Below are 6,847 nucleotides of genomic sequence, written 5' to 3'. Positions count from 1 at the left end.
ATCACTGTGATATGATGTTTTTAGATCTTCTGGGAAAATACCCAGCAGAGGGGATAGCTGGGTTGAATGGGATCTCTACACCTAGTTTTCTGAGGAATCTCCAAACTGATTTCCACAGTGGTTTCACCAGTCTGCATTCCCACCAGCAGTGGAGAAGGGTATAGAGGGAAATGTCACCTAACTAGTGAGGGATGGAGCTAGGATTTAATCCAAGTTTGTCTGATTTCAGAGGCTCTCATAATTGATCACAGCTATCAGACACTTCTATAGAGTTTACTAAGTGCCAGATACTTTTCTGAACACTTTAAATTTGTAAATTTACCAATTTTCACAATAATTCTATGAACTAGGTTTTTATATTTATTGTTATCTCAATTATAAATATTGGGAACTTTTGCAAAACCTGAGAAACTTGCTCAAGCCACACAGATCTACTTCTAAGTCCACATTCCAATGATTATGTTATCTTTGTTTCAAAAATGAGGGTTAACTGAATGTAGTGGCACACATAATTAACATCCCAGCACTCTGGGAGACTGAAGCAAGATCTCAAGTCCAAGAAGCCTAGGGAGCTCAGGAAGACCCCATCTCAAAATTAAAGATAAAGAAAGGGCTGGGAATGTAGCTCAGTGCAGGATCCTTTGAATACTCAGGCTTTGAGTTCAATCCCCAATATCAAAAAAGTTTACCTTTATTTTACATTTTGAAGTGTGCTTTTAAAAATAACTTTTAAAGTTCAATCTTAACTACGTGGTACAGGTATTGGTTTTAAGTTTTATGTTTATAGATTTATTAAGTAAAGCCACATTCAAATTCTTCCCACCAAAATATTCTGAAGAGCTCTTTAGTATATTGTCAGTATAACTGAACTGGCACTGTCAGAAATATCGAATCACAAGATCAGAAGAAGGCGTATTAATTATCTAGTTTAAGGACTGGAATTGTCTCTATAAATTCCATGCCTATTTATCAGTCAGCCTGTGAGGCTCAGCATTTTCTCACACAGCCAGTTTGTCGTCAGCTAGGATATATTTGTAAGCTCTTCTAATATTCAGCTAAGTATGGATTGTTAGGATCTATATTAATTAGACCCAGTAAATAAATACTGGCTATGATTTCTGTGTCACAGATGGCTCTCATATATTTAAAGATAGTTATGTCTCCTGGAATCTTACCTACTCTTCAGGTAACCTAGTTTCTATTCCTTCACACCTTGTCAGAATTTCAGTTTATCTGAAGTTATTAGAACTAAGCACGAACTTAGAGTTGGATGGTTTTGGTAACAAGCAGGGCAAAACCGCACTACCCTTTGGAAAATGTATCCTTGGGGAACAGCACTGCAACACTGAATCAGATTGAAATTAAAGTCACTTAAACTAGTGATGTTTTTGACTTACTGTTTGAGGATTGCCTTTTCCTTCTGTTTTCCTTTGCAGGTCTTTCCCACTCACTTACCGCTCTTGGCTGGCCAAGCACCGTGGCCACACCTGCTCAGGACTTTTACACACACTCCCTCTGCCAGGTGGATGTGCTCCCCCTCTCCCTGCTCCACTTGACCTCATCCCTCCATTGTGATGCCCTCCTTTTTGATTGGGTATTCTCAGAGCTACCTAAAGTTTTCTATGTGTTGCTTATCTTCTGTGAGCAGTCTGTCCTGGCTTTCTGCTTATGTTAGGTCTCCCTGATAGTCACTTTTCCAAATTTTGTGATTCCAATTCCAGAAACTTTTTTAAACTGTAATTGTTTTAAGTGTATAAGATTAAGAGCACTGTCTGTTTCATCTGCCTTTTTACCTTCAGTTCTTGGCACATATTCAATATGCATACATTGACCAGTTGGTAATAATGGGATTTAGAATAGTTTTTTAAAAAATATTGTGCTGTTACTTTTGACTCATTTTGTTTCTTGGGACTTTCAGAAGCATGACTGTATCAAAGAGAATATTTTCATTTTCTTGGATGCATCTGGTTAGCACGTATGTCATCCACGCTCTGATCCAATTGATGGCTAGGGTCCTGTGTCATAACATAAGCGAGCTCCCTGTAGGCTGATAGCAATCCTTTGAATTATACCCATTCAATTAAGATTGAATTTATTTTGCCATATGGCCATTCAGCTCACATTTTGTTAGCTTGAATACATGATATAAAGATAAATATTAACTCTCTTTTAAATTTTGAATAAAAATAAATTCTATTGCATTTTCCTGAAATATCTTGTCTGAACTTTAAAATATTAGTCTAACAATGTAATAAACATGCAACTGGATATGATTTTTTTTTTAATTTTAAAGAGAAAAGAAAGAAACAAAAACCATGATACAGAATTTTAAAACAAAATGATAATAAGCAATGATTATTATATTACATATTGTTATCTTCAAAGTAGTTGCTCAGATTACAAAATATAGGCATGCAAAACTGATCAAGCAATATAAGCACAAATCATTCCTGTCAATAAACTAACAGAAATTAGTATAGTTATTTTAGGTACCTTGTGTATATATGTATATATTTTTTCTTCCCCATCCCAGTTGTTCTTTCCTTTTGAACAGTTTCTTTCCCTTTCACAGTATCTATTGTATATTTTGGATCTTATTTACTCTTTAAGTTTCTTACAATAGGGAGACAATATGATGTTCACACATGAGAGTCTCATTTATTTCACTTATGAGTATGGTCTCTAGTTGCATCCATTTACCTATAAAAGCCTCTGGTTTGTCCTTCTTTATAGCTGAGTAGTACCCCATTGTATATAAATACCACATCTTTTTTATCCATTTCTTGGTTTATGAGCATTTGGGTTGTTTCCAAGATTTAGCTATGACAAACTGTACTGCTGTAAACGTGGGTGGGCATGTATCACTGTGGTATGATGTTTTTAATTCTTCTGGGAAAATTCCCAGACGAGGAATAGCTGGGTTGAATAGGACTTCTAATCCTAGTTTTTTGAGGAATTTCTATACTGATTTCCACAGTGATTCCACCAGTCTACACTCCCACCAGCAGTGGAAAAGGGTTCCTTTTCCCCCACAACAATGCTAGGATTTGTTATAGGTTGATTTCTTGATGACAGATATTCTTTCTGGAGTGAGATGAAATCTCAGTGTTAATTTAATTTGTATTTTTCAAATGACCAATGATGTTGAACATGTTTTCATATATTTATTTGCCATTTTTATTTCTTCTTCTGAGAAGTGTGTATTCATCTCAGATGCCCATTTTTGGGGTGGGTCTTTTAATTTTGGAGGCCTGACTTTTTTTCGATCCTTTGTATGTTCTCCATAGAAGTCCTTTGTCTGAGGGACAGTTGGCTAAAACCTCATTCTGTGGGATTTCTTTTCACTCTGTTGGTGATTTCTTTTGATGTGCAAAAACTTTTTAATATGATGAGATCCCAGTTGTTGATTCTTCGAAGTATTTTCTGCGTGGTTTGGTTTTTGTTCATGAACTCTCTGCCTACCCCTATGTCTTCAAGATTTCTACCTACTTTCTCTGCCAGTAGAATTAGTGTTTCTGTTTTAATATTTAGATCTTTGATCCATTTTGACTTTAGTGCATGGTGATAGACATGAGTCTAGGGTAAATCTGATTTCTTCTAAGTTCTTGCTAACTAGTATTTAAATAGAATCTTGCCTAAGATTGAGATGTATAATATGTGTAATGTTTGCTGAACTACTTGAGAATAAGAGGAAAACAGAAAAGAATAATATTTTATGTATATGGTAAATACATTTTATGTATATTATTTATAGTAAAACAGTTACTCAAGGTATTCATCATTAATGCTATCTAATATTCAGTTTGCGTTCAAATGTCACATGATGTTCCTCAGAACAAGTACCCAAATGAAGTTCATATGTTCACTTAGTTGTCAAGCCTATCTATTCTCCTTAAATCTAGAATAGTTTTTGCCTTTTGTAGCATTCATGATGAAGGAGACCACTACGAAGCAGCCCTGAGTACGACTTAAATTAACCAATGGGATTTTCATGTTTACTTGTGAATCTGTCCAAATCCCAGGCACCTTGTCTGGAAATGGGCAGTGGACTCATAGTAAGTGAACCTCTGTGGGTCACTAATCCTTACTTAGGCCTGTGATGGCAGATGAAACTGGAAAGCCTCAAAGGATAAGACAAGATCACAGCCAAGGACACCTGGATCCGATCTCAACTAGATAAAGACTGTAGCCTCAGGCATCTCACTTGGGTGGATTAATTTAATACCTTACTTGAAGAAGTCCTTGAGTGTTTCCACCCTTCTTGAGTACTCCCCTCTCTTCTTGTGATAATTAAATAAATATGGACCACCCAGAGAAGTTCTTGGCTTTAGCCCTGAGAGAATCTCGAATTCTGTGAGAGGGCTTTGATCCTCCTAGAGCCCTGAAATCATTCCATTTGCCTCTTTTATTTAGCCTTTGCCATATACTTGTTTGAGAGATTGTGGACATGATCAGCCTGCAATAACTAAGGGATATTATTAACCCGATACACGATGCTGAAAATTTTTAAGGAGTTCAGAACAGTTTTTTGCAGAATAGTTTTTATATTTGGATTAATTTACTTATTTATTCATGATCACCTCCTGCCTAAACATTTTGGCAAAAATACTACATAGATAATCTATCTTTCTCAATCTATGACACCGGGAAAAAGATGATGACCCTTCATGTTATTATTAGTGGTTTTTGTCTGATCTCTTGGTTAAGGTGGTGGCCACTGAGTTTCTTCACTGTAAAGTCACCTTTTCCCCTTTGTGTTTAATAAAAACTCTATGGAGAGATAATTTGGGATCAGCTTGCCTTTGAAATCAGAGTTGCCTTTGTGTTCTCCATACTCCTTTCAGCAATACTTCAGGATTGTTGGACTGCATTCTCTATCATAGTCATGGAATCTCTATCTTGATTACATAACACAAAAAAATATGGATTCTGATTCAGTGCAGCCATTCTTTAACAATCTCTTCACCAAATACAAGTGGTGGTTGTTTCTTACCCACATTTGTTCCATGGGTATAACTCAACAAGAGTCTCCTTTGTGGACCAACTGTACGGAGCAGAGTGGGGCAGTTTCTTTTTCCTTCTGTTTTCTGTTAAAATTTACCGTCAGTCCACTGAGTTGTTCCCTTTTGCATGTGTTCAGCCTCATTCCACTCAACTCTTTTGCCAGTTGTATTGTTACCTGTCTCTTCTATATCCTGGCTTGAAAGGCAAAGTGTAAATTATTGCACTATGATTATTAGGTGCTACCTTTGGAAGTATGTTCTATGCTTTCCCAGCTGAGGCTCCTATTCCAGGTACTGCCCTTCAGACAAAAGGGAAAAATCAGTTTTGCTGTTAATTCAGTTGTGGGCAGCAGGCTTGTTCCTTTTTCCTTTTTTTTCTCTTCTGCTTTACATTCCATGGTACTATTTAACTAGAATTCCTTGTATGAAGCCATCATACTTTTACTAAGTTTTTACATTTTTATCTCATTGGACTGCTCTGTACATATGGCAATTTATCTTTCTAAAACATCTCTATACCCTTGGCTTTCTGGACAGTATGCTCTTCTGTTCTTTGATAAACTACAGACCATCTCTGCCATGTGGGGACTGTAAGTTTTTTCATTTCATATTAAAGTAACTCTTCTGTCTCCTAAAATGTTGGCATTAAATATGTTATTATACATATACCTGAAATATTTTTTGTTTTATTTGATTATAGAATCTTCTAACAAGGCAGAGGACCTCAAGTGGTTCATTGGAAATCATGGGTATGGTCGAAGAAAAATGCACCAAAGTTAAGCAGCAAGAAAGCCTTTATCAGTGATTATTGCAGTGGAAGAGTCTGAATGGAATTCTGTTGAAACAAAAGGCAGGAGAAGTTTTCGTCACTGTGTTGAGCTAGTTGAGCACTTGCAGGGAGCTTGGTCAGCCTGCTAGGGCCATTCCTATCTGCTGATTAAAGTTAGGGTCCTATCTTCCCACACAGACCAAGAGATGGGGCACTATCTATCTTGATGATTACATTTCAAAAGGATGGCTCCTAGGTCCTTAAGAAAGACAGTCCAGGGTTGTAAAACTGGTCAGAGACTGGGAGATTTATTTACATTTCAAAGGGGCAGAGAAAGAATTTGCAATTACAAGTTTTCTAAAGTAAAATGCACTAAGAGAAGGGAGGTCAGGGGTCTACAGTTAGCAAAAACATGTCCAAAGCTTAGTCAAGCTGAAAGACCCTTAAGGCCACCTTGATTAATGCAAAGTTATATCTTCTCATAGATCTCTGGATGCAAAAGTCATCACTGGATGTGACTTTTGAAACAAGTTCCTGGTCATAGACTTAATTCTTCATGAAAAAAGAGAACACTGTACTGCCAAGAGAATATTAAAAATAGTGTCCAATGGCTAGGACAGAGATAGACCATTTTGCACTGGGAAGAAAGAAACCACAATAGCTGAGAAATTCAGTTTGTAATGATTATGTTTCTAACCCACAGGAGTGTTTAAACTCTACTCTCCATGTTATATACACAAAGAAAGCAGTTTTATATTTTTATATCTTCTGATTACTTTAACTCTGAAGCTAGAGTATTAGAACTGGTAAAAAGCATAGCTGTTAATTCCCAAACTAGACAGCCCTCCCCCACATAACTTCCTTGCTGCTACATGGGGTTTTCTTGTGACCCTCCCTTCTCTATGCTGGTGGTTGACATGTTAAACTCCTTTTCTATACTACAAAGTATTTGCATTGAAGATGGGATTTCATTATTTTAGTTTGTGTTCAGATGATCTTGAAGTACCCTATAGTAAGACCTAAAAAATGAGTAAATATTTTAAATAGTTTAGCATTTTTATGAGGCTCTTTTATT

General features: G+C 36.4%; 1 long non-coding RNA gene across 3 annotated transcripts in view; it reads right to left on the bottom strand.

The window, feature by feature from the left end:
* Positions 1-1,532, bottom strand: part of LOC102017181 — a 32,593-nt gene extending 31,061 nt beyond the window's left edge. For all 3 annotated transcript variants that reach the window (XR_259087.2, XR_259088.2, XR_001237047.1), the window contains exon 1: positions 1,398-1,532. This is a non-coding gene — a long non-coding RNA (uncharacterized LOC102017181). The remainder of the gene's footprint in view (positions 1-1,397) is intronic.
* Positions 1,533-6,847: the final 5,315 nt, after the last annotated feature.

Source organism: Chinchilla lanigera, unplaced genomic scaffold, assembly GCF_000276665.1.
Source record: "Chinchilla lanigera isolate Chin_1 unplaced genomic scaffold, ChiLan1.0 scaffold00001, whole genome shotgun sequence".
NCBI classification, from domain to species: domain Eukaryota; kingdom Metazoa; phylum Chordata; class Mammalia; order Rodentia; family Chinchillidae; genus Chinchilla; species Chinchilla lanigera.
Note: the sequence above shows the minus strand (reverse complement) of the source record. Positions and strands in the feature narration are given on the sequence as shown.